General features: G+C 44.9%; 1 protein-coding gene across 3 annotated transcripts in view; it reads left to right on the top strand.

Moving 5' to 3' along the window:
* Positions 1-27,762, top strand: part of LIN28B (lin-28 RNA binding posttranscriptional regulator B) — a 1,177,402-nt gene that overhangs the window by 244,767 nt on the left and 904,873 nt on the right. The window contains exon 3 of one of the 3 annotated variants that reach the window (XM_078648451.1): positions 2,679-3,208. The exons of the other annotated variants lie outside the window; for them this stretch is intronic. The gene's annotated coding sequence lies outside the window, so the exon portion shown is untranslated. The remainder of the gene's footprint in view (positions 1-2,678; positions 3,209-27,762) is intronic. 3 annotated transcript variants of the gene reach the window in all.

Raw genomic sequence — 27,762 nt, forward strand, 5'->3', positions numbered from 1 at the left:
CATCTCTGTTTTCTTCAAGAATCATTAAACAATTTTTCAAAGGCCTCTTTCGAATGTTTCCACCCATCCGTCGTCCTCTGCCTGCCTGGCGCTTAAATTTAGTTTTGTCTCAGCTGCTCTTGCCTCCATTTGAGCCCATTCACTCTGCAGGATTAAAGTTTCTCACATGGAAAGTTGCACTTTTGCTCGCTTTGACATCTTCCAAGCGTGTCAGTGACATCCAAGCATTTACAATTCAGTCTCCTTTCCTACAATTCTCCAATGAGGCTGTTACATTACATACTAATCCTAGGTTCATCCCAAAGGTTCCTTGTGACTTCCATCTCAACGAACCAGTCATCCTAAAAACTTTCTTTCCTGATCCACAATCTCCAGCTGAGCGTTCATTACACTCATTGGATGGCAAACGTTGTCTCAAATTTTACATTCAGCGAACTGCACCGTTCAGAAAGGCAGACCAGCTGTTCGTGGCTTATGGTCCACACTGCAAAGGACAACCTGTTACCAAACAGACGATAACCAGGTGGATTTCATCTGCCATATCATTTTGTCACCAACGGGCTGGGAAGCCCCTTCCTGCTCCAGTTCGAGCTCATTCAACTAGAGCTGTCAACTTCGGCTGCCCTCTTTGTGGGGGTACCCCTGCGACACATCTGCAGAGCTGCTACGTGGTCGAGCAGCCATACTTTTACAAAGCACTACTGCCTGCAGTCAACAGACGATGCGGCAGTGGGTCAAGCGGTGCTGCGGAATCTTTTCCATTAAAGGTGAGCCTCTGTTGCTACCCGCCTCCAGTCATAAAGGTTTTTTCTCTTGAATAATGATACATTACATATTTATGATATGTTCTTATATACTTGAAATTTACTGTTACCTTTATGACTTATATGTTGGTTTACTGCTCTCCACTCTTATTCAAGCATGTGAATCTATGAAAGACACCCCTAATACTGGAGAAGAACATAAGTTACTTACCTGTAAACTGTGGTTCTCCAGTATTGGTGTCTTTCATAGATTCACATGCGACCCTCCCTTCCTCCCCTCAGAGGCTCTCTTCTCCTCAGGCACTTTTGGTTTTTTGATGCTACGAAAATTGGAGGACTTGGGGTTCTGAGGAGAAGGTTCTAGAGGGAGCTACAGCCTGATTGGCTGGAATTTGGACCAAAACATAATGACACTGATATGTTACTAAGTTGAGTTTTCTCCCTTAGGCTTTCTATGGGCCTATTCTATTCTATGGTACTTTTGAATTTTCTGGATACTTTACTGTATTTTATATATGTATACATATTTATATAATTATGGTAATTTTATTTATATATGCATATATTACTGCTATTTTATGTACCGTGGTACTCCCACTTCGACGACGGGGAATATTCAAGCATGTGAATCTGTGAAAGACACCAATACTGGAGAACCACAGTTTACAGGTAAGTAACTTATGTTCTTCTGGCACCTGTCAATCATGTCTACATAGTCAATGTGGAGCTCTCTAAAAGGACCCTTGGGCCTTGGTATTGTTGAGGCAACTGTTTTCATAGCTGGATTAGGTGCATACTGTTGACAAATGAGGCACTGATGAACGAATTCACTTTTTTACTTTTAACTATGCGTGCTCAAAGAGAACGTGCTCAGCCCAACCTTCACGTGTTCAAACTAAACAACATAAATGGAACAATCCAAAGATTTGGGACATAAAGTTGTTCCATTTATGTTGTTTAGTTTGAACACGTGAAGGTTGGGCTGAGCACGTTCTCTTTGAGCACGCATAGTTAAAAGTAAAAAAGTGAATTTGATGAACCTTTGAGAATGCATGAAAACGAGTGGAGTGCAAACCCATCCCCACTAGATGTTTTGTATAAATTAGCCCTGGGGTTTTGCACCCAAACTAATTGGTAGAAGAAGTTAAAAACCAAGTTGGTTATATCACATTCCACAAGTGAGACGGAATATCTGAGTTCGCAAAGCATGTTTATTTTAGAGAAACAGCATATCACTGAATTAGAAACAATGTTGAACTTTCTATTTTTATACCGTTTACTACAGGCTTCCAGCAAACTAGCATATTTGTAATGAGAATGTAGATATTTAGCATAAATCAAGGGCACCTTGTCACGTTGTAGAAAGGAAAACATGCATTATGGGAGTATGAGTGTTTACAACGAAAAATGAGGAATAGCGGGAGGTCAGGTGACATCTACGTAATCAGTGCGGGACTAGATCGGGTACGAGGGGCGGAATTAAGGTTTAAAAATGGTCAGACCGCAGAGCTCATGATTACGCATCGGCGAGTTAGTGAGGAGAAAGACGTTTTTGTAGCACAATGAAGGAGTGCCAGCAGGTACGTTAGAGACACTGATTGAAAGAGGGTAATGCAACTATAGCGTTAATAATGTCAGTAAGGTTCTCGTACAAACAAAGTGTGGACATTGATTAAAAGAGGTTAACGAAAACACAGTGTAAATAATGGCATGAGGGTTTTCGTACAAATAGAACAGGGTTGCTATTGAAAACGGTGCGACATATACGGGGAAGAGTATTGTAAAAGTTTACCGGTATAAATATGCAAATTAAGTTTTTACGTTTTTAACCGAGCAGAGAAAGTAAAGAATGTAGTTGAGATTCAGATAACAATAAGATGGTATACTAATGTTTGTACATATTGTAATTTTCAGTGACCCCTGACGAAGAGCCAGATTGGCTTGAAATGCATTGGGTGCAAATAAACTGCTTTTTAAAGAACCTGGCTCTAGCACGTGTTTTTGAAAGAGGTTCGGATGGCCCATCGTTAACACAAGAAATTTGGGAAATTGCCACAATTTCTCACCTGTGGATTGCGACAGAGTACATGTTGAGTTGGATCAATGAGATGAAAAAGAGTGATGAAACAGCTGAGAAATGAAGAAAATGGATTAAAAGTGAAAAAAACAGACTGCCTAAATGGCATTTCGCTGTGCCAAAGATTTGGGACATAAAGTTGTTCCATTTATGTTGTTTAGTTTGAACACGTGAAGGTTGGGCTGAGCACGTTCTCTTTGAGCACGCATAGTTAAAAGTAAAAAAGTGAATTTGATGAACCTTTGAGAATACATGAAAACGAGTGGAGTGCAAACCCATCCCCACTAGAGGATTTACAGTGTGACATTTAACAACCATCAAGAATGGCAATGACAGTATGACTTCGTATCCTGACACTCTTTGTGTGGTAAGGGTCGTTTTTGCTTTTTGTAGTATTGCAAAGACAGCATGCTCAGTATACAGTGTCAGAGGGGAGTCCATAACTATGGGGGTGCTTTTTTCAACAGCAAATGCTGCGGTCGTTAAAGCCTGTTCACGGGGATGATGCCCCCTCATCACTGAGTCTTACATGCCACTGAAGTATACAATTGGTTTGTGGCCCATGGGGTACTTTTGGTGAGGACTGCTGTCATGACCTGTCCATTGCAATGAGTGAACAAATAGAATTCTTTTGTATAGTCAGGAGAGCCTAACACTGGTGCATTTGTAATCTCATCTTTCAATTTTATAAAGGCTGATGTCATTTCAGGTGTCCAGTCAATCTTGTTATGCCTGTCTTTCGCCATTTTGACAGTTTTCAGGAGTGGTGCAGTGACAGTAGAATAGTCAAAGACCCACTGTCTGACGTAGTTCACTAGTCCTAGGAACTTTTGCATGTCTTTGACTGTCTGAGGTTCTGGAGTGTTCCTTATTACCTCTACTCTTCCTGGGGTAACTTCTTCCTGATGCTGAATCATCTGACCTAGGTACTGCACTTCTTCCTGGCAGTATTGCAGTTTTTGTTTGTCTACTTTGTATCCTCTTTGCGCTAGTGTTGTAAGCAGAGCAAGTGTATCCTGTCGGCACTCTTGCTCTGTGGTGCCACACAAGAGTATGTCATCAACATATTGTAGCAGAGTGCTGTCACATTGGAAACACACTGGGGGACTCACAGTAGTTTTGAGGTAACCTTTGATATGTGAACTACCTATTTCTGAATGATAATGCGAATAAATACTGGCTGTAAGCATGCAATGGGACACAGAAAAAGGAATTTTCCAGGGCTATAATCGAAAAATATTGTATATCTTGAGGAATATTTGTTTGACAGCCATCATTCTGGTCGGTGGTGTATCGGGAATGGGGAAAGTCATTGTGCCATTCTCATTGAAATATATTCTCATATTTAATTTGGTCATGAGATCACGTCCCAAGAGGTTTACTGGGGACTGTGTTGAGTTAAGTAGACCCTGCTGAATACATTTACCTCCTATTTCTATTGGTACTGGCTCGGTGAAAGGGACCCTTGTTATTGCCCCAGAGAAATCCAGTGTGTTAGAGCTCTGATTGGAGATGGGCAGTTCTCCCTCCCTGATACAGGAGAATGTAGCATTTGTGTCAATCAAGAAACTATACCTGTTGTTGTTAATCATGGCATGCACAACTGGGTCCTCTCTAATATTTGTGATACATGACAACACGGGACACACTTGGGTTGTCTGTGGGCTGTACTAACTTGAATATCCTCCAGCCTGGAACTGCTGGATGGTGCCCTGTGAAAACGAATTGATGGGGGGGCAGTACTGTAGCTCCCTGTGGTACAAGGGCTTGAGTCTGGGGCACCATTTGGTACATAGGCATTTTGTTGCTGAGGTGGCTGTGGCTGTATGTGTTGTGCTGTTACCTGTGTGTTACCTCCTAGTACATTCTGGGCACTTTTTGGAAAATTAGTGACAGCAGTTATTTGACTCACTGGTGTAGCTACCATAACTGCGTCTAGAGCCTCTCTTTTCTTTAGTTTTTGCTGTATTAATTTAGCAGCTGGGTTTTCAATTGCTAATTGCCTTGTTTGTGACATTAGAGATCCAATGTCTGGGACATCGGGACACTTCCGGCGCAGTTCATTCCATAGCGCTGATCTTATTTTATTGAAAGGATTACCATCTAATTTTGTATTAGTGGTGGAAAGTCTTGTGTCGGTGCATGTAAACAAATCCTCTGCATCCTCTCCAATCAGGGAGGTGAGCAGACTTTTCACATCCCCAATAGCCAATGACACACCTGCAGTGTGCTTTTCAAAGGCTTGTATCCACTTTCCCGCTCCCTCTGTGAGGGGTGGAAGTTCATTTTTCAGATTTTCTTTGTCCATTAGGGACCAGGAGTCATAGATGGGGAGTCATTGGCATTTTTAAATGGCAGGGGCAGCTGGTGTGTTACCCCTGTAGGTCTTGTGTGATCATACCTGCGTGCCTATTTCTGCCAGACCCTTAGGCTTTGGCGCATGTACTCGTAGTCCCAATCGTCGTCTCCTTCCCCTTGCAAGATACACTCTTCATCAGTGGCCATTTCCCCTTGTTCACAAGACCCCTCTCGGGGCCAGACATTCATTTGAGGTGCATTATATTCTGTCCAGCCTGCCAAGTTATCTGAGAATGGATTGACATAGTAGTCAGACCCTTCTCCGAGTATTACTATCTCACTTGGCATTAGACCATTGGTCAGTGGCGGTCTTGGCCTGTTAAGGGTCATGCGGTGCAGTGCTCTAGATCTGGCGGTGCGCAGACGTGCTGTATCTGATACATCATATTCCTGTGAGATGTTCTCAGGTCGCCCATCGTTACCTAACACTGCAATATTTTCTATCTCTGTTCTTCTCTGCCTTCTCCTCCTGTTTTCTGCCCGTTCAAGCACATTTGACAGATCCAAATTATCTTGGTCTAGCTGTGGCGTTACTGGCCTACGTGGTGTAACTACTGGAGGTGATGTCTGAGGTACGAGCGTAGGTGGTGGTGTCACCTGGGGGTTGTAGTTAATGACTGTTGTTGGAGCTTGGGGTACACTTAAGTTGGCTGTTAGAGAAGCTGCTGTGTTGCTCTGTGGTGGCGCTACACTTTGGGCTTCCTGATGTAAATCTATCCATGCCCTTGCTGTGGCATGATGATTGGGACCCCACCACTATGTGACCCTGCTAAGCTTGCAGCACCCGCTAATTCATTGAGTGCTGGTTGTTGCTTCTTACTAAACTGTCCCAAGCACCCTTCAGTTCAGTCATTCTATCCTCTACCCTGCCTACTTGAAGTGACAGTCGCTGGATGGTTGCGGTATTGTGATGCTGCGGGCTAGGGGATAGGAATGGGCCATAATGTCTAGTTCTTTTCCCTGAATGATTGTGATCCCCAGTTAAGGATGTGGGTGCTGGGCTGTTAGGTCTGGGGAGTGGCATGTGGGAGCTGTGCTGTGAACCGTCAGAGGCCCCATCGCTCTCTTGGTCCTCTTCCTGCTGGGGGGTTACAGAGTTGGACGCAGGTATTAGTTTTTTTTTTTTTTTTTTTTTTTTTAAAAGACCTTTATTGCACATTCAAATCAAGACACAGTTGAATGCCTACAACCTCTGGGGCCGGCCTCAAACATTTCAGCGATAATGGTGGAAATTGGAAATTTACACAGCCGTTTAGCCGGCATCCCTGAGGCCCGGCGGCAACTATTCCATGCGTGCATCTTTACGTTGGTAATTTTGTCGGAAGTCACAAAGGTCTGCATTTTAACCGTAGAACCAAACAATACCAAACAATAAGAGCACAGCCATCAAATACAACCACAAAGTGTACCCAGAGGGTAGACAGATCCATAGGTGTCATCAAAACATCTGAACATTAGTGACGTAGTCCATGACCCCTCCCGGCGCCCCCCTTTCAAGCAACAGCAGGCGTCCACCAAGGCTAGCGAACTCCTCAGCACACACTCCCTCGTTAAAATTCTAAAACTCAATCCGACAAACCCTCATCCAAATCATCTCCCGGAGGTTCGCAGATGTCTCCCCTGTACTTGTTCCATGCCCCCCAGATCAGACCCCATTTCCTGGGGCAACCTCTCCGGACAAACACCGCTCTCTCCGCCACCATTGCGTCATCCATATCGCTGCACCAATCCCTCAGCCTGGGCACCACAGGCGATCCCCACAATTTAGCCACATTACGCTTCGCAACCATCAGGCCCAACACCACCCAGTCCCGCTGCCGATGGGTCAAGTCCGTGGCCTCCCAAATGTTCAGCAAGCAGCAGCGCGGGTCTAACTGCAGGGAAACATTCACAGTCTGGGAAATAGTGCGGAACACTGCTGTCCAATACCCTGCCAGCCTCCCGCAATCCCAAATGGTGTGGAAGAATGTCCCCCGCTCTCCGCATCCGCGGAGGCAGTACTCCTGATCAGCCCTTCCTATTTTGTATAGAACCGTCCGGGTATAGTACGTACGGTGCAGGACTTTCAACTGCACCAGCTTAAGCCTGGACGGAATCGCCGATTCGCAAGGTGATGAGAGAGCCTCCTGCCACTCCGAGTCATCAAGGTCCCCTATGTCCGCTACCCAACTGGAGCGCACTTTGGACAACAAGTCAGGGAGATTGTTAACTAGTTTCCTGTACGTGTATGAAGTGGCTTTTTGGGGCATGTGCTCGGTCAGCAGGCGGTCCTCAAGAGGGGTAGATTCCTGCAGAATCGCATCTGCCGGAATGGCCGCCCTCAGTGCGTGCCGTATCTGCATGAATCTGTATCGTTCGGACTCTCCCATACCATATTTGGCCTGCAAGAACCCAAAATCCACGATTCTGTGATTTTTCCAGAGGTCCCCCACCACTGAAATTCCAATGTCGTCCCATGCCTTAAACCCTTTGGTATTGCCCATGTAACCCAACCTGTGTGAGTCCCATAGGGGCGTCATCTGTGTAACAGTGTGTGCGCAGTGCAGGTGCCTGTGTGCTTTATACCAGAGTTGGATCGTGTGACGTGTCGGGCCCTGTAGCCCTGATGGGACGTCGCGGCTATAGAGGTTCCTCAGCAGACCTCTGGGTTCGATATCCTGCCTGTCCGCCATGTAGGCTGGGTCTGTGTGTGGGACATGTAACCAGTAGTTGATCTGTTTAAGGTGGGCAGCCCAGTAATACAGTTCAATACTAGGGAGCGCTATCCCCCCATCGTACCAGTCCCGCACCAGCTTGCTCTGCGCAATGCGGGCCGGCTTTCCATCCCAGAGCAGATTAGAGATTGCCGCCGAGATGGCCTTAAAGTAGGCGGGGGGCACCGGAAACGGCGTATTCTCCAGGAGGTACAAAAAACGAGGCAGAGCCATCATTTTGAACAGGGCAGCTTTGCCCAAAAGAGTAAGTGGAAGGGAGCGCCACACCCTGACATCCCGAACAAACCGGTCCAGGGGGGGTCTCAGGTTCAAAGTGTGGAATACGTCCGGACTAGGAGTAATGTAGACCCCCAGATATTTAAAGGGGGCAGTAGTGTACGCTAACGGACAGCCCCTCGGAAGTGGGGGGGGGTGGCCAGCAAGAACGAACAGCACCGACTTCGCCCAGTTAATCCTATAGCCGGATACCCTCCCGAACTTCTCGCAGACATTGAGCAGTTCCGGGACAGATTTCCGCGGGGCGGTGAGGTAGAGCAGGACATCGTCGGCGTATAGCGATATCCGATCTTCCCACGTTGGTGACCACTGGATACCCTTAATTGAGGGTTCCCATCTCACCCAAATCGCCAACGGCTCAAGGACTAACGTAAACAATAGAGGAGACAACGGACATCCTTGTCTCGTCCCACGCCCAAGCGGGAAGGTCCTAGAGATGTGGCCATTTGCCACAACCTGCGCGAGGGGGCTAGTATACAGAAGGCGGACCCACGCACAAAAGCGAGGCCCAAAGCCCATGCGTCGGAGCACCGCGAAGAGATACGGCCACTCCACCGTATCGAACGCCATAGTGGCGTCCAGGGAGAGCAGTACCGCTGGTTCCCGTATACTCTCCTTGCGAGCCAGGACCGCCTGTAAACGCCGCAAATTATGCGAGGTATTGCGATTCTGCATGAAGCCGGACTGGTCCGGGTGAATTAGAGTGGCAAGGTGGGGGGTCAATCGCAACGCCAATAACTTGGCGAGTATCTTTGGCTCCGCGTTGAGCAGGGAAATGGGGCGGTAGGAAGTACATTCCTCCGCCGCCTTACCGGGTTTATGGATCGGGATGATAGCGGCCAGGCGCTGTTCACTCGGCAGCATTCCCAATTCTAGGCTGTCCTCGAGCATGGTAAGAAGATGGGGGGCAGTCGTCTGGGACGTTTGTTTGTACAGTTCCACCGGGATGCCGTTGGGTCCCAGGGCTTTCCCAGACGCCAACGCCTCAGTCGCGTCCCTCACCTCCTGCACGGTAACATCGGCCTCCAACAAAAGTGCCTCTTCCGGCGAGAGACAGGGGATCGTCAGATCCTTGATGTAGTCATAGGCCTCCTCCGTCGTGAACCCCGCCTGAGGAGCGTAGATAGCTTCGTAATGATCCGCCAGCAGGTCGACAATAACCCCGGGGTCAGAGGTCGCCCGTCCGTCAGGCAGTGTCAGTTGAGCAATAACCCTGCCAGCCCGCTCCTTTTTATCGAGCCAGGCCAACATCTTTCCCGCTTTATCGCCCAGTTCGTACACTCTATGGCGGGTGGCCTGGAGTGACGCCCTAACCGATTCTCGCTGGTACGCCATCCATTCTACTCGGCACATCCGGACCGCTTGGGCAGCTCCCAGAGATGGATTGGATTCCTGTCTAGAGATGGCCACTGTGAGGGCCTCCTCCAGGGCGCAGAGTTCTTGCTGTTGTGTTCTCCTGTGTGCCGTCACCGACGCAATCGCTTGCCCCCGCAGCACTGTTTTAAACGCTTCCCACAGAGTACTCTGGGAGGCCCCTGAGCCCACATTCTCCCGAAAATAGTGCTCGGCAGTAGTGGTGAGTAATTTTTTCAAAGGGGCATGTTGTAAATAACTTGCATGGATCGGGAACGTACGGCACCTGTGCGCGCGGCGACTCGTGTACGTGAGCAGGAGAGGGGAGTGGTCGGAGATACCTCTGGGGCAGATGGCCACTTCTTCGACCCCACCAAGCCCTTCACCGGACATGAGCACATGGTCAATCCGTGATAGGCAATTATGTGTTGCTGAGTAGTATGTGTAATTTCTGTCGAGGGGGTGTTTGTAGCGCCAGCAGTCCGTCAGTCCCAAGGCGTCCAACAGGCCGGAGAGTCGCCCGCCTCCCCGCACCGTCGCAGCCTGTGGGTGTCTGTCAAGGGTATGGTCCACCACGTCATTGAAATCTCCCCCTACAACCAGTGTCGCTGTCGGTAATGCGAGGAGGAAAGAGGCTAGAGCAGTATGAGCTTCGGTGTGTAAATTAGGCGGGATGTATACTGACACGAAATAAAAGAGCTGGCCTTCCCACTGTACTGTTATCGCTGCGAAGCGGCCCTGAGTGTCCACCCTCGTGTGTGTGCATACCAATGGGAAATTTTTCCGTATAAGGATTCCAGTCCCTCTAGAACCAGACGAGAAGTCCGCATGGGTGACGAATTTGTATCCCCACCTGTCCATCGCTCTAGAGGCCGTGCCCACTAAATGGGTCTCCTGCAGCATAACTATCGCCGGCTTACAGCGTTTCAAATATTGTAACACCAGGCCTCGCTTCACCTTATCACCCAATCCCCGAACATTCCATGTGAGCGCCGTCAGTGTCATAGAGCGGGAGGGGCTTGTCATGTGGAACTCAGGTGTATCCTGTGAGTGTGTCGCCATCTGTCAGGGTGCGGTATGAGTCCAGGAGGAATGAACGTAGTGGAGCAACGTCACCTATGACCAGGTCACCCTCATTCAGTGCAGAGAAGTTTGTGCTGTGCCAAACATAACAACAAATAAACCAAACAATACAACCGGTAAACAAAAAATCTAGAGCCAAAACAATCAACCCTCCCCCCCCCCCACCCCCCTCCCTGCCTCCCTGCCGTACGGGTCTGAAACCACCCGCCTCCCCCAACTTAGCAGAGCGCTTTGTCCCATCCCAAACCATTATACTTGCTTGTCGGGGTTATGAAGCTCTGCAATCCGACGGCAGCTCCATGAGTCCTCAGCCGCCCAACTCAGAGCGGGGCCCCAGTGTCCAAAGTCAGTGTATGGCCCATGATCGCCGGCCCCTATTCCTCCGGATACTCTCTCTCCTCCAGACCCGGTTCTTCAAATAGATCTTGGCTATGTCCTTGCGATGGCACCTGGTCCGATTGATGTAGTGTTCCTCTATCGCGTTGACTTCTGCCTCCTCGCCTAGGTGCCTCCACACGTCGCCACCCGTCCAGCCAGTCCCTCGCAGCTTCTGGCGTGTCGAAGAACCATGCCTTGTGATTGTCCACGACTCTCAGTCTTGCTGGAAACAACATGGAGTATGGTATGTCCTTGTCCCGCAGGCTTTTCTTGACGTCGATAAAAGTCTTACGTTGTCGGGCCACCTCAGCTGTGTAATCAGGGAAGAACGCTATCGTAGAGTTTAACACTTTGATGGGGGCGGAATTCCTGGCAGTCTGAAGTATGGCATCTCTATCTCTGAAATTAAAGAGTTTAGCCAGCACCGGTCGTGGCGCCGCCCCTGGCTTCGGTGTCCCCCCGGGGACCCTGTGCGCTCTTTCAACAGAAAAGAAACGGGAGAGACCCTTCGGCTGCAGCTTCGTCGTAATGAGCTCCTCCACGTATAAATCCATTGAACGTTTGCCCTCCGACTCCGGTATGCCCAGGATGCGGACGTTGTTTCTTCGTGACCTCCCTTCTTGATCGTCCAGTCGTTCTTGCAGCTTCTTGGCAACCGCTTCCAGTCGTTCAGTGGCTAACTGCAGCTCAGAGGTGTCCTCCACCAAGGATTTAGTTACCACTTCCACCTGGGCTACACGCTCCGTCATCTTGTGGAAGTCCGCCCTCAGCAGCCCAACATCAGTAGAGATTGCTCCCACCGTCGCCTGCACACTCGTGAGCATCTTCATCAGATCCTCCAATGTCACCCGTTTGGCGCCCTCACCTTCCGGACTCTTGCCCACGGAGGGGCGACCCTCCGAATGATTTGCGGCAGACTTGTCGAAGGCAAATTTTTCCAGCTTCGCTTGTGCTGCGGCGGCCCTGGGACCTCTGTTCGCCATAGTTCTAGGTAGCCAGCACGTGGGGGGGGCTGCTTTACAGTGCAGCCTCAGCAACAAGATGGCGCCGATCGCCAAAGTTCCACCACTTCACCAGGTGCGCAAGTCCGTAGCGCTGTTGGACCCCCAAAGCAGACGTGTCTGTGCAGCACTAGGTGATCCTCCGTCAGTCGTTATCGCCACTGCCCCTCGCTGAATGCTACGTGGCTCAGAGTTGAGAAGCAGCGGGCGCTGAGGCCTCAGATGTGTCTCTGGTTATGGGCGCCCAACAGCTCTCGTGGTTCAGCCGTCTGCACACCCCCGCACCCAGGGGCCCCGGCACAATACTCGGGAAAGCAGCCACTGTCGGACTCAAGGGCCGGTGGCACGCCTCGCTCCTACCTCCCAGCCAGTCAAGCACGTCCTTCAGGGCGCTCCACCCGGAGCCCAGCAGACTTTCACTCTTGTGCTCTGAAGAGCAATGTCACAGGTCAGCCCACCGTCTTTTAGACAGGCATCAGTGCCAGGCAAAGTGAGCACTCAACTCACACTCTCCCCCTCCCGGCTTCGTACCGACTGTGAAGCCGGTCACGGATCACTCGCAAGGTATCCGCACCTCAGGGCTGCACGGGCGAGGATCGAGGCTGCGCAGGGGGAGAACCCCCGTCCGGAGCGGCGCGTCGCCTCAGGGGAACACAAATTACCCTCGGCGGACCTCCGTCACCAGCGGCTCTTTCCGGTCCGGCCGCCCGCCTCAAGGCTACTTCCGGTCGGGCTGTGGTGCTGCGGCAGGTCGGCGCTTACACAAGCGGCAGGGCCCCTTCTGGACCGTCGGAGTTCCACCGGTTCTCTCTGCTCGATTTTGGCCGGGGAAGCGGTAACCGGCGTCGCTTGGTCTCCTCTCCCAGAGCCCGCTTCTGATGGTACACTAGCTGCGGAGTAATAGTCGGATCAATGGAAATGGAGCCGCCTCGGTGTCAGAGCACCCGCGCTACACAGCCATCACGGTCGGCTCGTAGCCACGCCCCAGGTATTAGTTTTATTGTAAATAGCCGGTCAATCTGACCTGGCATTCCTGATGCTGAGCCCTGCATCACTGGGGTTTGGGAGCTTAGGGATAGCTGGCCTTGTGTACTCTTTGGTTTGCTGTTTCATGAGTCATCTGAGAGGTCTGGGACAGAGATATCATCATCGCCTATGGCTGCTTGGTTATTTGATAAGGGTTCTAGGTCAGTTTTGATAACCAGTCCTGGATACATGCCACCTGCGTCATAGGCTGGTGGAGGTGCGGTGGGTGTTGGGGCTGGTGTGTCACTGTCCTCAAAGACGCTCCACATAGCAAGAGTGTTTTTTCTTGTTTTGAGTTTGCTACCGGAGTACTTTCCCTCCAGGAATGTTGCAGTGTGATCTAGCACCGCTCTATCGAATGTACCTTCTCTGGGCCATGCGTATAGCGTATTTTGTGTGAGTTCGTGCAGCTCTTTACAATACTTCATGATACTATTTTCCTGAGATGTGAAGTTTTTTATCATGTGTTGCAGAGGAGTTGTCATTATTCTTCAGCGTTGTGTGTGTGAAAGGAGTAAAGGTGTAACTCCACTGGGTATTGTTGTCAGCCTCACCTGCTGCAGGTTTGTTGTGTCAATTCCCAGGGCTGATATTAATGTCAAGATGACTGTACACGTTAGGGGTGAGACCTGAACAGCGGATGGTGTTGTATCCTCAGAAAGGGTAGTAACACAGCTGTTTTCTATGTGTACCGTGATCTGTAGTCTTGGGTATTGCGTGGGCTGTCTGCTCATCTCCTAGAGTTATCTTTGAGGTGGGCAATTGGTGGCAGCGAATGTTGACAATACTATTCTCCTTTTAACTGGCGGTTTTGTAAATATGCCCACAATAATGGATAGTGCGTTGTGGAGGGGTGTCTTTGCCACCGCTCTATGATACTTGGTGAGGGTTGCTGCTGCAGCTGCTCGGCGTGATGCTCACAAACCTAGTGGTGCATGAGTATCTTGTGAATCTCCCTGCTTCTCTAGGCAGTTGATGCTTGAAGGAGATGATGTCAGTGAGTGCTGGGCGGTGAGATCAGGGCTCTCGCTACTGACTACACTTCCCACTGACTATTGATTCTGTGGAGGACTCTTCAGTAGTATATGATGTTGATAGGGACACCAGTGGCAGTTAAAATGGTGTATCTTGAGTGTCCTCCACGGAGTGGGAGCTTTGTGAATACTGCGGCCCCTCAAGTGTAAGGTGTGGGCCCTGGGTAGCGGGTCTACAGGCTGGTGCTGGGAGGCACAGTTGCACTAGATGCAGTGTAGATATTTATATCTCTGTGCCCCGTGTGAGTGGGACTCCCAGTAAGTTCCACGCTTTAGATTCCAAGGCACTTTGGTGTCTGTCAAATTTTGTTATAGTGTGTGCTCTAGTGTTCTGTACTGCTATTATTCTGTCGTCTAGTATATGTAGAACTATCTCAACTGGTTGCTGCTCACTATAGCTCATCTGTATCTCCTAGTGAAGTATATATATATTGTCCTTATGTGTCAGTAGTTAAAAAGCTAGGGTAGTCCAGTACAAGCTCGTCCCCTAATGCTTCTTTAATGACTAAATAAAATGCCTCTTTAATCTCTTGTTTATCTGGGCCGTTATAAACACCTTCTGGAGAGAGGTCAGGGAATTGTAGGGCACTAGGGTGTTCGCCGAAGCAAGCAACGAGGACCTTGCTTCGCAAGGGGTTGCGGGGCCAAGAGGTGGTCACTACAGTGGGTATCTCTAATCCTGGTGTTATCATAGAAACCTGTATATGTATGGTGTGTGCAGTTTTGTACGTTCTGTAACTATGTATTCTTCATTTGGTTGAAGAAAATGCTGTTTAAAAGAAAAACTTTTTCTGCAGACCTGAGTGACGCCCAGTTATTTTAAATGGCACAGTGAATTTCTCTAGCTTTTCCCTAGCGAGGTCTGTAGTGCTGATGATGGGGGGGCAGTCCTGAATGACAAATATGCACACAGGAAAGAAGCAGCATTAAAATAGTATACCTGTGACAATTGTGACGTTCAAGATGCTTTAGCTTACAGAATCTCTTCAGTTAATCAGTGGCAGATCAATACATGTGGAGATACATAAATGCATTTGAAACCTCCCTAGTTATTGAATCTCACTAATAAACCAGTCTTCTGCATTTGGCAGTGGTCTTCAATAATGTTCACAAACTATTCTGCAGCAGCATCCTACCTAGCGGGCCCTTGCCCTTAAATGATAGGATTGGTATGGGGCCAGTCACAAAAATATTCTTTTACAATCAATATACATGTGATTATAATCAAACAAAGAATCAACAAAAAATAATCAATGTGCACCTAAATATTATGGTCTCACTAAAGTCAGCCTCTGTACCAGCCAGTGACTTCCAATGCAATGACCATGAAAAAACAATAATCACAAAGAAGTTCTGCCACTATACCTAATAAAAACCTCTATATATACCGCTAGACACTAAGCAACAACATACAGTCCTGAAAGTACCTAATAATTAGCGAGCATTTTGTACATGTGTTTCAAAAAAGAAAGCAATGCAAACTGCGCACACAAAAAGAAGAGAAAATGCAAAAGGTACTTTTAACTGGCGAAAATACAATATTTACTAATAAAAAAAACACTTAATCATCCCGGGGAACCACTTAAGACTTGCCTTCACAGGAGATATCCGAGATTCCGTCAGCTACACGGTTCTCAGTAATCAGCCTCTTCTCTAATGACTACTGAAATAGAGGTCTTAACTTATCTTATCAGAGAAGCACTAAAATCACTGCTATTTTGTACAGCTTCTTCCTTCGTAACTTATAACTACGATGGGGTTTCCTTCCCTGTCACTCTTTACATCAGACAGAGGTTCTCCTTTAAAAAAAGCAAAATAAGCGCTGAAAGATGCCAGACGCAGTTTTTCTTTCCTTGTATTTACAAGAGGCACAGTAATAACATGTGTCTATTTCTAGCAAGATAAACACGTAAATCATGTCACTTTCATAACTTCACTCTCTGGCTCAGAATTCCACTTCGCACACAATTTTCCCTCAGCTTGAGAATATTTTTAGCGAGACCAGCTAGACAGTAACAAGCCGATAACCTGGAAGGGACACAGCTGTGTCACAAGCGCCCTTCTACTGTGACCAAAAAAAGACAATCACACCAGGCAGTCCAGTATAAACTTACCCGTGCGTTGTTCTCTGTGGCTCAGTCAAAAGGAAGGCACGAGTGTTTATCAGCCTGCATTTCCTCCCGGTCCCAGCTGTTTCCTGTCTGTTGGTGCTGCTATCCGAGTCACGGCACCAAAGGGAGATTTATTACGGGGGCAAATGGACAATGGGCTGAGCGCAGAGCTCTGAGAGCCTGCAGGGAATGAGCGAGGGAGTGAGTTAGGGACAATAGGGGCACCTTAATTTGTACCGGGGTGTCCAGGAACGCTTGTTCTAAAAATAGAGGAAACAGATATGTGAGCCATGGAAACTGAGGCTGAAAGTTTAACAATTGTATTAAGAAGATGCAACTTCAAGAAACTTCAATATAAATGCATAAAAATCAAAAAGTTCTGAATCCAGTGCTCCGCCTTCTCAGATAGCCACATGGATCAGATTGCATTTACTGAAATTGCATCTACCAAATAGTTGCTTTTAAAACAGTTAGAGAGAGTCTAAACCTCAAAGACACATTTATAATTTGAGGTAAAATACATTCAAAAAGCAATGTACATTTTATCTGGAAATACTCACATCTGCCTATAAGTGAGAAGTCCTGCAATTACAATTTGAACATTTTTAAATGTAAAAAGGAAAAAGCAAGGTTACAGAGAACATGGCAAGTATAACATTTCATATGGCAGAGTATAACATAGAGCAGCACATTTAAAATACATGAACAAGGTCTCTCAAGTAGCCCTTGGGAAAAACTCACTGCCTGTCACTTATGTACAGACGAGGAGTAGTTCAAAGATGTCACTGTGGACCTCCCTTTTATATTCTTCAAGGCAGTGAGAAGTCTATGGTAACGTCATCTCACGCCACCCCATGCCACTTCTCCTACCTGCGTCACTTATGGGATTGTGCTTCTTACTTCTTTTTCCGTACATCTCTACAGCCCTTCCTGTAACTCTGGCACATAAGCTAGGTGAACGATCATGCCTCTTAGACTGGGTGCCTGTCGTAAATTTGCATCGGACAGCAGAAAAATTTGTTATTGTGTAAAGGGATTTTATTTATTTGCATATACCAATCTGTACGTCCTGTTGCCACATCCATCACTCCAGCTTGACGTAGCTGTGGTGGGCAAGTTCCCCTTTTCTCATGCACAGACCCAGGATGTGGTCCATTGTATGTCGAAAGAACAGGGGGGATGTAGAACTTTAATGTTTGTGAACCTAGAGCACGGGTAGGGTGGGGGCTCAATCAGGAGCGAGAAGCCTCACAGACAGTGGAGCTGAATGAAATCTTGATCAGACGTGCCTTCAGCTTGCTAAATAGAAACATGGTAGTACTCTGGCCAATCTAACAAAGGCCTACATTTTGAACAGAAGGGCCTTGACAGGGGTTCATGCTGGCTGAGTGATAAGAATGTCCCAGGATATTATGTGGCAAAATTGGTCCCTCTCTCACTGTTTAGGTAATGAACAAGAGGCACTCGCAGAACCATAAGTTGTTACATTTTTTATTTGTTATATTAAAGACTAATCTGTGAAATATCAACTCGCTATTCCAATCATTCGATACATGAAACAGTGACACAGTTGCACAATACAAAAAAGCGAAAGTATTTCTGTAACATTTCAATCTAAGAATGAAAATGACTAAATGAAGTATCATTGACATTCATATGCTAATGCCTATATAAACTGAAGCTATCCATAACTACAAATTCCTCTTAGTACCAATTGTAAGATTTTCGGAGCTTCTTATGCCTCCCATCTTGGATTGTCCAATTAATTCACATGGCACTTTCTGGTTTAACTGTTTTTTCTCCTTGTGGTGCAAGTGGGAGACTAGTTTTCATTTACAGGTGGTTATATCCCATGCCATGTTCCACAACATGATGTTTAAACCCTGTCGCTCAGTAACTCTTTACTCTACCGGACTCTCTAACTGGACTCTACTTTTTACACTTTGCCATTGCTAAGAAAAAGGGTGTAACCCCTTAAAAGAAGCAATGTGTCATAAACAACAAGTTATTTGTCTGTGATGTCTTTTGAAACCATGTTGTGTCAGATCTCTCTTCTACAATTCAATATATTGTACACCGTCAACACCACTACAGTGCATTATATTACTAAGTGTGGGAGCACTCAGGGCCAGATTTCAACTCTGGCGGCCCTATGACATCTATAGTTTTTTGGCAGTCTGACTGCCCGCATACCTGGCGGTCTGACTGCCAGATTATAATTCGGGTGGCAAGACCACTGCCAGACTGCCTCCAGACCTCTGCCAAGAGCTGAGCTCCTGCAGTGGCAGCAGTGGAGATAGCAGCAGTCAATGGTGACAGTGTCAGCATTGGCACCGCTGTCAGTATCATGACCTGCCTTTCCGCCGACCTTTTCCTGGTGGGGACATCGCCATGAAGAGGTCGTCAGAAAGGCAGGTTTTGGGGTGCAAACATGTCTCCAGGGCAAGTGTGCTCTGGAGACATGTTAACATGTGGTAGTTGTTTGTGCCTGCATGCCGGTTTTGCACACTGTTTCTCATGCAGACTGTGCTGTGGAGAAACAATGCGCTCGACCGCCCAGAGGCATTGCAACATGGCTGGCATTGGCTGCAGACTTTCCTAGAGCCGCAGCATGCGGCCACCAAGACTTCATTCTGACACACCACCAGCCACGCTATGGTGTCAACAATGCAACGGTTGGGATGTCGCCTGCTTGGCGGTGTGTTTCCGACGGCCGCCGCAGGCTAGCGGTGTGTCCTCCAGGGTCAAAATCAGGCTCTTAGATATACCCAAGATTACATGCTATTTTTGGAGTTGTGCACATGGATACTAAACCAATTGATCTTGTTGTCTGCCAGAAACTTTGTGTGAGTCCGGAGCATCCAAGATCTATATGTCGGATCAGTTGGAATAACCTAAATTGGTTACTTTTTTGCTTGTTGGAAAGTCGAGGAAAGATCTCCGCTTTCAGGCACAACAAACGCTGTTCCTCTTTGATCTCGGAGTATTGGCCAGTATTTCTTAGTATGCATTTTTAAAAATTTGAGATAAAGCTCCTGTGTTTGTCAGAGGGACTATTAGAATATATTTACAATTCTGTAGTTCATTGTTTCTAGTTTTTATTTTTTTTCCTTCATGGTATAAAACTAAAAACTTCTAGCATGTGGTTCCCAAGAAACTTGCTTCATTTATGAAAAAAACAAAAACATTTAAAGAAAAGATCATTGACACAAAAATTGTAAAAATAAAACTGTAGAAATTTGCTTTAACACTATATAACGTGTCCAGTGGACAAATAAATGCATGTAAATTATTTAATTTATACTTTTACAAATGTATGTGTTTGTGGCAAAGAATGACATCCAACAGTTATTTTGTCAAGAAGAGGTTTATTCAACACAGATTGTAGAAAAACATGAAGCAACATGCACACAACAATCCTCACACCAGCGTTTTCTTCTTTTTTACAATGTAACTCTAACTGGCTGTAGTAGACGTTAATGGTAATATACATACCACTTTCCACATTCCATTCCCCATGTGCTAGGCATCCCACAAGACATAATAAAATTTCACCAACATTCCAATACCACTGATAACACCACACACCTGCCCCGTAAAACATGTTAAAACATAACAAACCAAAACCTCTAATAAAACAAAAAACATATAAATGAAATATTATAATAGTCATATAACTTAAAAAATAATAATACATAGTTATTCTACTGTGCAGGAAGTTCCTTGATTCTCTGGCTCTGCTCTATTCTTTCAGCTTTAACCTTAGTGTCACCATCTCTTTGTTTTCTTCACTCAAACACTGTACCAACCCTTTCGCCTTGCAAATCCAAAGTAAGGTCAAGAAATCCGTTCCCATACTTGTCCTCCTCCAGTTGAGGTGAAATAGAACCACTTAGCTGCTGATCATCACAGATTGACACCCAACTCAAATTCCATTTAATCCTCCCTCCAGCATCACTGCTGCCTTCAATATATCTTCAATCTCAATGGGACCTGGCGATTCAAACAAACTACCTTTAAGTCTATAGGTTGCTTCAATCAAATCAACTCCCTTGTCATCAATCAGTCAATCAATGGACATTTATAAAGCGCACAAGTACCTCAACATAGGTGTACCTGTGCTAAATCGGACTGATCAGCGTCTGGATACTACACCTGAGAAAAGAACCATTCTTTAAGGCCGTCCTAAACTCTTGTTCTGACTTGATCAGGTGCAGACGGAGAGGCAGAGAGTTCTAGAGTTTAGTGTCCTTACTAAAAAGGACCTCACCCTTGTCGCGTTTATAAATATCGTGGAAGACAAAGAAGACGCTAGTAATTGGATATCAAGGTGCGATCCTGATGATAAAGGCTGAGCCTCTGCTTAAGGTAACGGGGGCCAAGGCCTCTTGTGGCTCTAAAGTCCAAAGTCAGAGCCTTGCACTCTATTCCTCTTGACCTGCAGGAGCCAGTCTAAAGGGAGGGGAAAGGGTTCCTGGCAGATCACCCTCGCTGCCACATTCTGTATTATCTGTAAACTGTGGATCAAATATTGTGGGAGCCCAAGGTAACGGATGTTAGCATAATCCAACTGGGAGGTTACCAGAGCATTCACATAATCTTGCGCCTCTCTTCTGGCAGAAATCATAAGAATTTCCTCAAGGTTCGTAGCTTCCCAAAAACAGGGGGGGGAATCTGTTGTATTTGTGCTGTAAAAGAGAGATCGGTATAAAACCTGATATCCAGATTTCTTACAGAATCAGCCGGAATTGGATGGGTGTTCAATTCCGCGGGCCACCAGAGAGTCAATGGTGGTGGTGAGGCCAGATGAAAGAGCAAGACCTCGGTCTTATCCACATTCAATTTTAACCAGTAATTATACATCCACGTTGAAATATTCTTCAGGCATTCTTTGAATTTATTGAAGGCCGCCGGGGAGCACTCTTTAAAGGAAAACACCAGCTTCCTGTCGTCTGCATAGGAGACTACCTTCACGTCCCAAGATAAAATAATGGTGGCTAGTGGGGCCAGCTAGAGATTGAAAAGCAGCGGGCTCAGGGCCTAGCCCTGAGGCACTTCACACACCAAAGGCTTCTGTGACGACGAAAATTGTTGTAAAAAGACCTGTTGAGAGCGGTTTTCAAGATAGGACCAAAGCCATGAGAGTGCTGTCCCTTGCACGCCTAGGTGGTTTAAACGCTCCAGCTGGATCGGGTGTGCAACCATATTGAATGCTGCTGACAGGTCTGAGTACCATCATGGCTAAAGCGCGTCCATCAACAGTCTCTCTAACTGATTCTGAGACTTCAAAAAGTGCGGTCTCCATGCTGTACCCTGCTCGGAAGCCCGATTGAGAATCATGAAGGAGGCTGTTAGTTTATACAAAGTCAGTAAGCGGTCTCTGAACTGTCTTCTCTAGGATTTTGCCGCTGCTAACAGCAGGGAAATAGGTCTAAAATTACTACGCACACTCTGATCCGCAAAGACAGCAAGAACTCTTGTTTCCAGGTAGCAGGGAAAAAGACCGATTTTAAGGAGGAATTCCAAATCTTGTTTAATATAGGATTGAGCCTGGGGAGCACCATTCGAATAAAAACGAGGAGGGCAAGGGTCCCCTGGGTAGCCAGATTTGCACTTTAGGAGTTCTGCCATTGAGTCCTCCAAAGACATAGGTAGCTATTCCGAACAAAAGATGTGGAAGTCAGTGGGCAATAGTTGCTGGTTAGCCACTAGCTCCACAATCCATGGGAATGAGGAATAGAGTTTCCAGATTTTTTCTTCAAATAAATCCGACACTTATACAGAGGGTAGGTGAGGTAAGAAAGGTGCTCTTCCTGGCCTCCGGGGCGGTAAAGGACTTAGCAATATTAAAAATGTCTTTAAATTCATTTTCGGACCTCTCAATACGACTTGCAAAGTAGTCCCTTATCTTGCTCCACCTCAATTTGCGGAATTTTCTCAAAGCCTCTTCATATGCAATTTTAAACTCAAGATTGTAAGACTTTTTCCAGCAGCGCTCTAACTTCTTACAGTGGCTCTTCGCCACCCTAAGTTCAGCTGAGATCCACAGGGCTGATGGTTTAGATCTGTTGGATATAAGTGGTCTTATTGGGGCTACTGTATCTAAGGCATCCGTGACCCATAGGTTGAAGCCAGATGCATCATTGTCAGGATTGCCTGACAACTGGGGCACAGATTCCCGAAGCAACCGCCCTAAGTTCTCTATAGTTACATTCCTCCAGTTCCTCCTATTATCCAAAATGTTCCTGTTTATGACTGGCTTAGCCCAGAAGCAAGAAGAGAATGGGACCAGAAAATAGTCGATCCATACAGGGTAAAGCGGGTCTTCCACTCAAAAATTTTGATTGTTAGTAAAAATTAGGTCTAACATAATGCCCGCTCTGTGGGTTGAGGTTACCCGCTGGGTAAGGTTGAGACCATCTAACGTTAAAATCAGCTGGGATGCCTGGGAACAATTATCATTCTCGTGTAGGTTGAAGTCTTCCAGGACTGTAAAATTGGCGTAATGTAATGTCAACTGGGCAATGGCTTCGCAAAGTTCTATCGTGCGGCTATAGGGTCAATCTGGTAGCCTATACATTAGCAGTCCTGCAAAGGAAAAAATATGGTGAGAGCCTGATACAAAAGGTCAGGCCCTCAATATTGCCACTTTGGTCCAACTGGATGTGGAGATCTCCCAGATGTCTTTAAGAATAATGGCAACACCACCCCCGCCCTACATCCACCCCGGATAATTGAAAACCTGAGGGGACCGCCAAAGCCAAGTCCGGGTTTGAACACTCCTTCAACCAGGTTTCTGTAAAAAACATATGTCCCAAGAATAATCAGCTAGGGAAAGCCAGGTGTCATCCACATGTTTCGAAAGAGACCTGCAATTAATAAGGCAGAATTCCACCATTGAAGATATTTTATTGGGGGAACTCGATAGAGATGCAATTCCCCCCTCTGCCTCTAAAGATGCATCCAGCTTAAAATTGCAAGCCATACAACAATACTCAATGCTCCCCGCCCCCAGATCCAGGCGAATCCTGCCCTTCAAAGCCAGGAGAGAGTCCCTAGATCATTTGATTGTCTGGTTATTAAGAATTTGGGCAGCATGGCTGGCTCTGGCTACGGCCCTGACGTAGACAGGCGTAGACGGGCTTGCCTTTGGTGCGCCAGCGGCGCATCCGCTTGCAGTTCTCATTAAATAGGTGCAGGGAGGCCGGTCTGACAACTAGACCGCTGACCCCGCATTATGGTATCTCAAAATGGCCCCGCCGAGTGGAGGCAAGATGGTGCTCCACTTGGGACCAAACACAGTGTGACCAGACCCCCTCCCTCCCAACTGATGTAGTAGAAATTTGTGGCAGTACAACAAACAGTTTAAAACACAGGATGATTACTGATAGCGCACCCTGCAAAACGCAGAAGTGCACTCGGTCCAATCGATTTTGCAATAAAAAATTCTTTCAGAGAAACACTTATAAACTAAACTCTTGCAGCAGGCACAGAAACCAGAGGTTACTCAAAAATGAGAGTCCGCCGTCATGCATGATCTGCATAATTCTCTGCCCTTTTGCGGTGCCATGTAACATTTCTTGTTACGCTTGTACTTATCTTCTCTCTACTACACCTCCCAATGAATATTTTTCTTCTGCTTCTCACAGTCAAAAAAACGGCAAGGATAACTTTTCTTTCAGACAGTACATGTGTTCATACCTTGTCCTTTTTATTTGCCTTTCCTTAACTTTTTTTCCCCAGTCATCACGGACCATTCACAAAGCTGCTGATGCATATACTGTGTTCAGTGTAATTCCCTAAAGCAAACAGCCCAAGCTCCTAAAATGATGGATGTATACTTGTGTAATGATGTCACCGCATCAAAAAAAAATTCCGACTGGCAGTGGGCTTGATCGTGTCGTGCCCTGGACGACGGTGTTTTCAAGGAAAGTTGTGTACGTAGATTAGACTGAAATGTTGTAACGCCTCAGACCACCATGCATTCCGATGCACACTCGATCAACAGTAGGTGGTGCAGGAGCCCTCCACATGCGTTCACATCACACTGCAACGGATGTGCAACTCAGGAGCTTGCTCATGGATACTGACTACATTTTCTAGATAATTAAACAGCACCCTTCTTCCTTCCTTCGCTTGAGGAGACAAGACTTCAGGTAGTGAGGTAGACCTCTAGCCTCGTCGCTCACTGGTTCTGATTCTCCAACTCATTGCTTGTGTGACAAAGAACGATAGCTGACCTAGAAGATGTTAATTTGGTGTTTGGGCAAAATTGAGTTTTTAACATCATGATTCATAAATATTGGATCAAAAATATAGTTAGTGCAGAATAATTGTGTCACAGAATATCGTTTTGACTGCGTATAATGTTTTAAATAATATGGTTTAATTTAATATTGTTAACTTAAATATAGTTGTCAAAAATATCTTTTTTTTCTGTAATATATATTAGTTAAATTATAAATTTTAGGTGTCTGTATTCTTAATATAATCATTTTTATTAATTCTTTGTACTATAGTTTGTAATTTTAATTTAAAATGTAATTTTTTTTAAATTAATGTAGAAACTTATAATGTAGAAACGGGTTGTTAGGTTTGTAGGGGAGTATGGTGGGAAGTACTTTAAATTAGAATTAATGTAATTGTTAATTTTGTATTGTAAAATAAATATTTAACTGTATTGTTTAATTTCTATTTTATGTATTTAAGTTTAATTTATTTTAATCTATATTTATGTTTTATTGTTGGTTTTTGTTGGGTTTGATTGAAGTTTTAAAAAAATATTCATATTAATGCTAATTATTTTTTCATTGTTAACTAATTTTGTAGTTGATTATCAATTATTTAAATAGTTTTATTTTCTAGTTGGATTTTGTTAATGAGACCGTATATTTAAGGGTTTTTATTTTTGTTGGTAATTTATATTTTAGTAGCGGGTAGTTAGTCTTGTAGGGGTGCAGGGTGGGTAGTTAAAAAAAGTCTACATTTTATTTTAATGCTGATTACTTTTTAATTGTTAGTTAATTATGTAATGGATGATTAATTATATAATTGCTGTATTTTGTTATCGGTCTATTTTTTTAATTTTACAGTATATTTAAATGGTTTAATTTTTTTTGTAATGTATATTTTAATAGCAAGTTGTTGGTTTTGTAGGGGAATAGGGTGGGAAGGTACTGAAATTATAACTTTTTTAAAATTGTTAATACTATTTAGTTGACTGATAATTATATATGCATATTTTGTAACGGAAATATTATATACTTCAATTGTTTTATTTAATCATTAGTTTTAAGAGTTTTTAATGATGTTTGTAAAATGTACTTTTAATGTTTTTTTGTATTAAAATAATATATATTTTTTATTGTGTTGAATTTATTATGTAATTAATGTATTTAATATGTAAGTAATGGTTTTACGGTGTTTTCTGTTTTTTTGGGTGGTAAAGAATTACATTTTATTTAAAATATTTATATGTTTTGTATTTTTTTTAGAAGAATTGTGTTTATAACGTGATTTTAATTTTATGTATTTACATATTTTGTACAACATAATTAGAAGATGGAATGGTAATTGAGCCCCAAATTTCAGCATTTTCTGTTTCGTCGGTTACACTGACATCTGAATAGCAAATTTAAGCACTCTGGTGTCCAACACTTTCTCTACTGGTGTGTGGATTGGAATGGATTCCCAAATATAACTAACCCTTCCAGAGTCCAACACTTTCCCTACTGTTGCGTACACTGGCATGGGAATAGAAAATTGCCACTCCAAAGTCTATCACTTTTCTGGTTATTTATGGGATGGGGTGAGAATAGTATAATAATTCTTTGTAAGTTCAATACTGTGTGTAATGTTGGTTATTGTACATTTATAGTATTTTTATTGCTATTCAATGTTTTAGCTTTATATATTAAAAAAATTGTTTGGGTTTTATTTTTTTAAAGACTTTTAAAACTTATTCTTGTAATATTTATCATATTAGTTTAATTCATAGTTATATTTTCTCTCTCTCCAACTCCCTGATCCTGTAGTTAGTTCTCAGGATCTTTGTAATACCATCTCCGACTTCTTTCATAGTAAAATCTCGGACATTTACATCGCTTTAGAAGCCCAATGCCACTCCTTGGATAAGGATATTCCCTCTGCCATAGCCAGTCTGGACACTTTGGGTGAAGGCCCTTCCAAACTATTTATGCAATTTCCTTTATTGTCTTTGGAAGGACTGAACCTCCTACTTGATAGGACTAAATCCTCCTCCCCAATGGATCCTTTACCGCTAAAAATACTGAAGGAGTGCAGAAACAGCATTCTTCCGCCCATGTTGGAAGTTATGAATAAGGCTATTGTCCAGGGTTCCTTTCCACCAGTGTGGAAGAAGGCTATTGTGAAGCCTCTCCTCAAGAAACCGTCTTTGGATCCTGGCCTTCTTAAAAACTTCAGGCCAATCTCTCTGCTCCCGGCCCCTGCAAAGATATTGGAGGCACACCTCAACTCTCATCTCTCCACTTTTCTTGAGACCAGTGAGTTTCTTGATAACACACAGCACGGATTCAGAAAGCATCACAGTACCAAATCCGCACTCACTGTTGTAGTAGATAACATCTGACGCAAAGTGGATAGTGGCCAAACTACAGTACTTGTCCTATTAGATCTCACAGCCGCGTTCGATACCCTGTCTCCCGCCATTTTAACATCTCGGCTTAGGGAGGCAGGGGTTACTGGGCCGGCCTTGAATCTTCTTAACTCCTTTCTCCTTGGTAGAGAACAGAGAGTAAAGCTTGGAAATTTCATCTCCCCTGCCAAGTCATTGCAATGTGGGGTGCCACAGGGGTCGGCCCTTAGTCCGACCCTATTTAACATCTATGTGGCCCCCCCTTGCTAGACTAGTAAGATCGCAGGGGATGGAGGTGGTGTCCTACGCCGATGACACCCAGATCATGGTGTCACTGGCTCATTCCTCTGTCCAAATGTGCAAAACTTCCTAGGCAATCATAATAAGGGAACTAATGCAAGGAAGGACAAAGAGCTAAGTAAATGCACGTACATTCATATATTATTTATTTATCAAACAGAATTTTGTATACATATAATAAAAAATTACAATTTATACAACACAATGACATACACAATTAAAAGAAAAATTAAAATGATGATACAATCACCAACATTTTAAGGAGAAACAGCAATTAATATTTAAAAGCAAAAAATGTGTCAGAATAGTATTTATCGACGCGCGTTTCGGCGTTAAAGACAACGCCTTCTTCAGGAGCCACACAGATTTCTGCAACATAACAGAAAAATATACAATTATAACAAAACCTAAATTATTATATTTAAAAAAATCAATTCGTGCATTTACAGTTTATTAAAAAGGAAAATATGTCCTCCACATAATAGCTATTAGACCCTAATGATACAAGCGTAAGATTATATACAAAAAGACACGGATATTAGCAACGTTTGTGAAGTTGGATAACCATGATAAATCCAACACTTAAAACATAACTAGTTTCCATAATTTATAAAGCATTATCAACCAACATTTTAAATAGACAATTCAAACAATTCACTATAATATAAAGGA

This window comes from Lissotriton helveticus, chromosome 6, assembly GCF_964261635.1.
Source record: "Lissotriton helveticus chromosome 6, aLisHel1.1, whole genome shotgun sequence".
Lineage (NCBI taxonomy): Eukaryota > Metazoa > Chordata > Amphibia > Caudata > Salamandridae > Lissotriton > Lissotriton helveticus.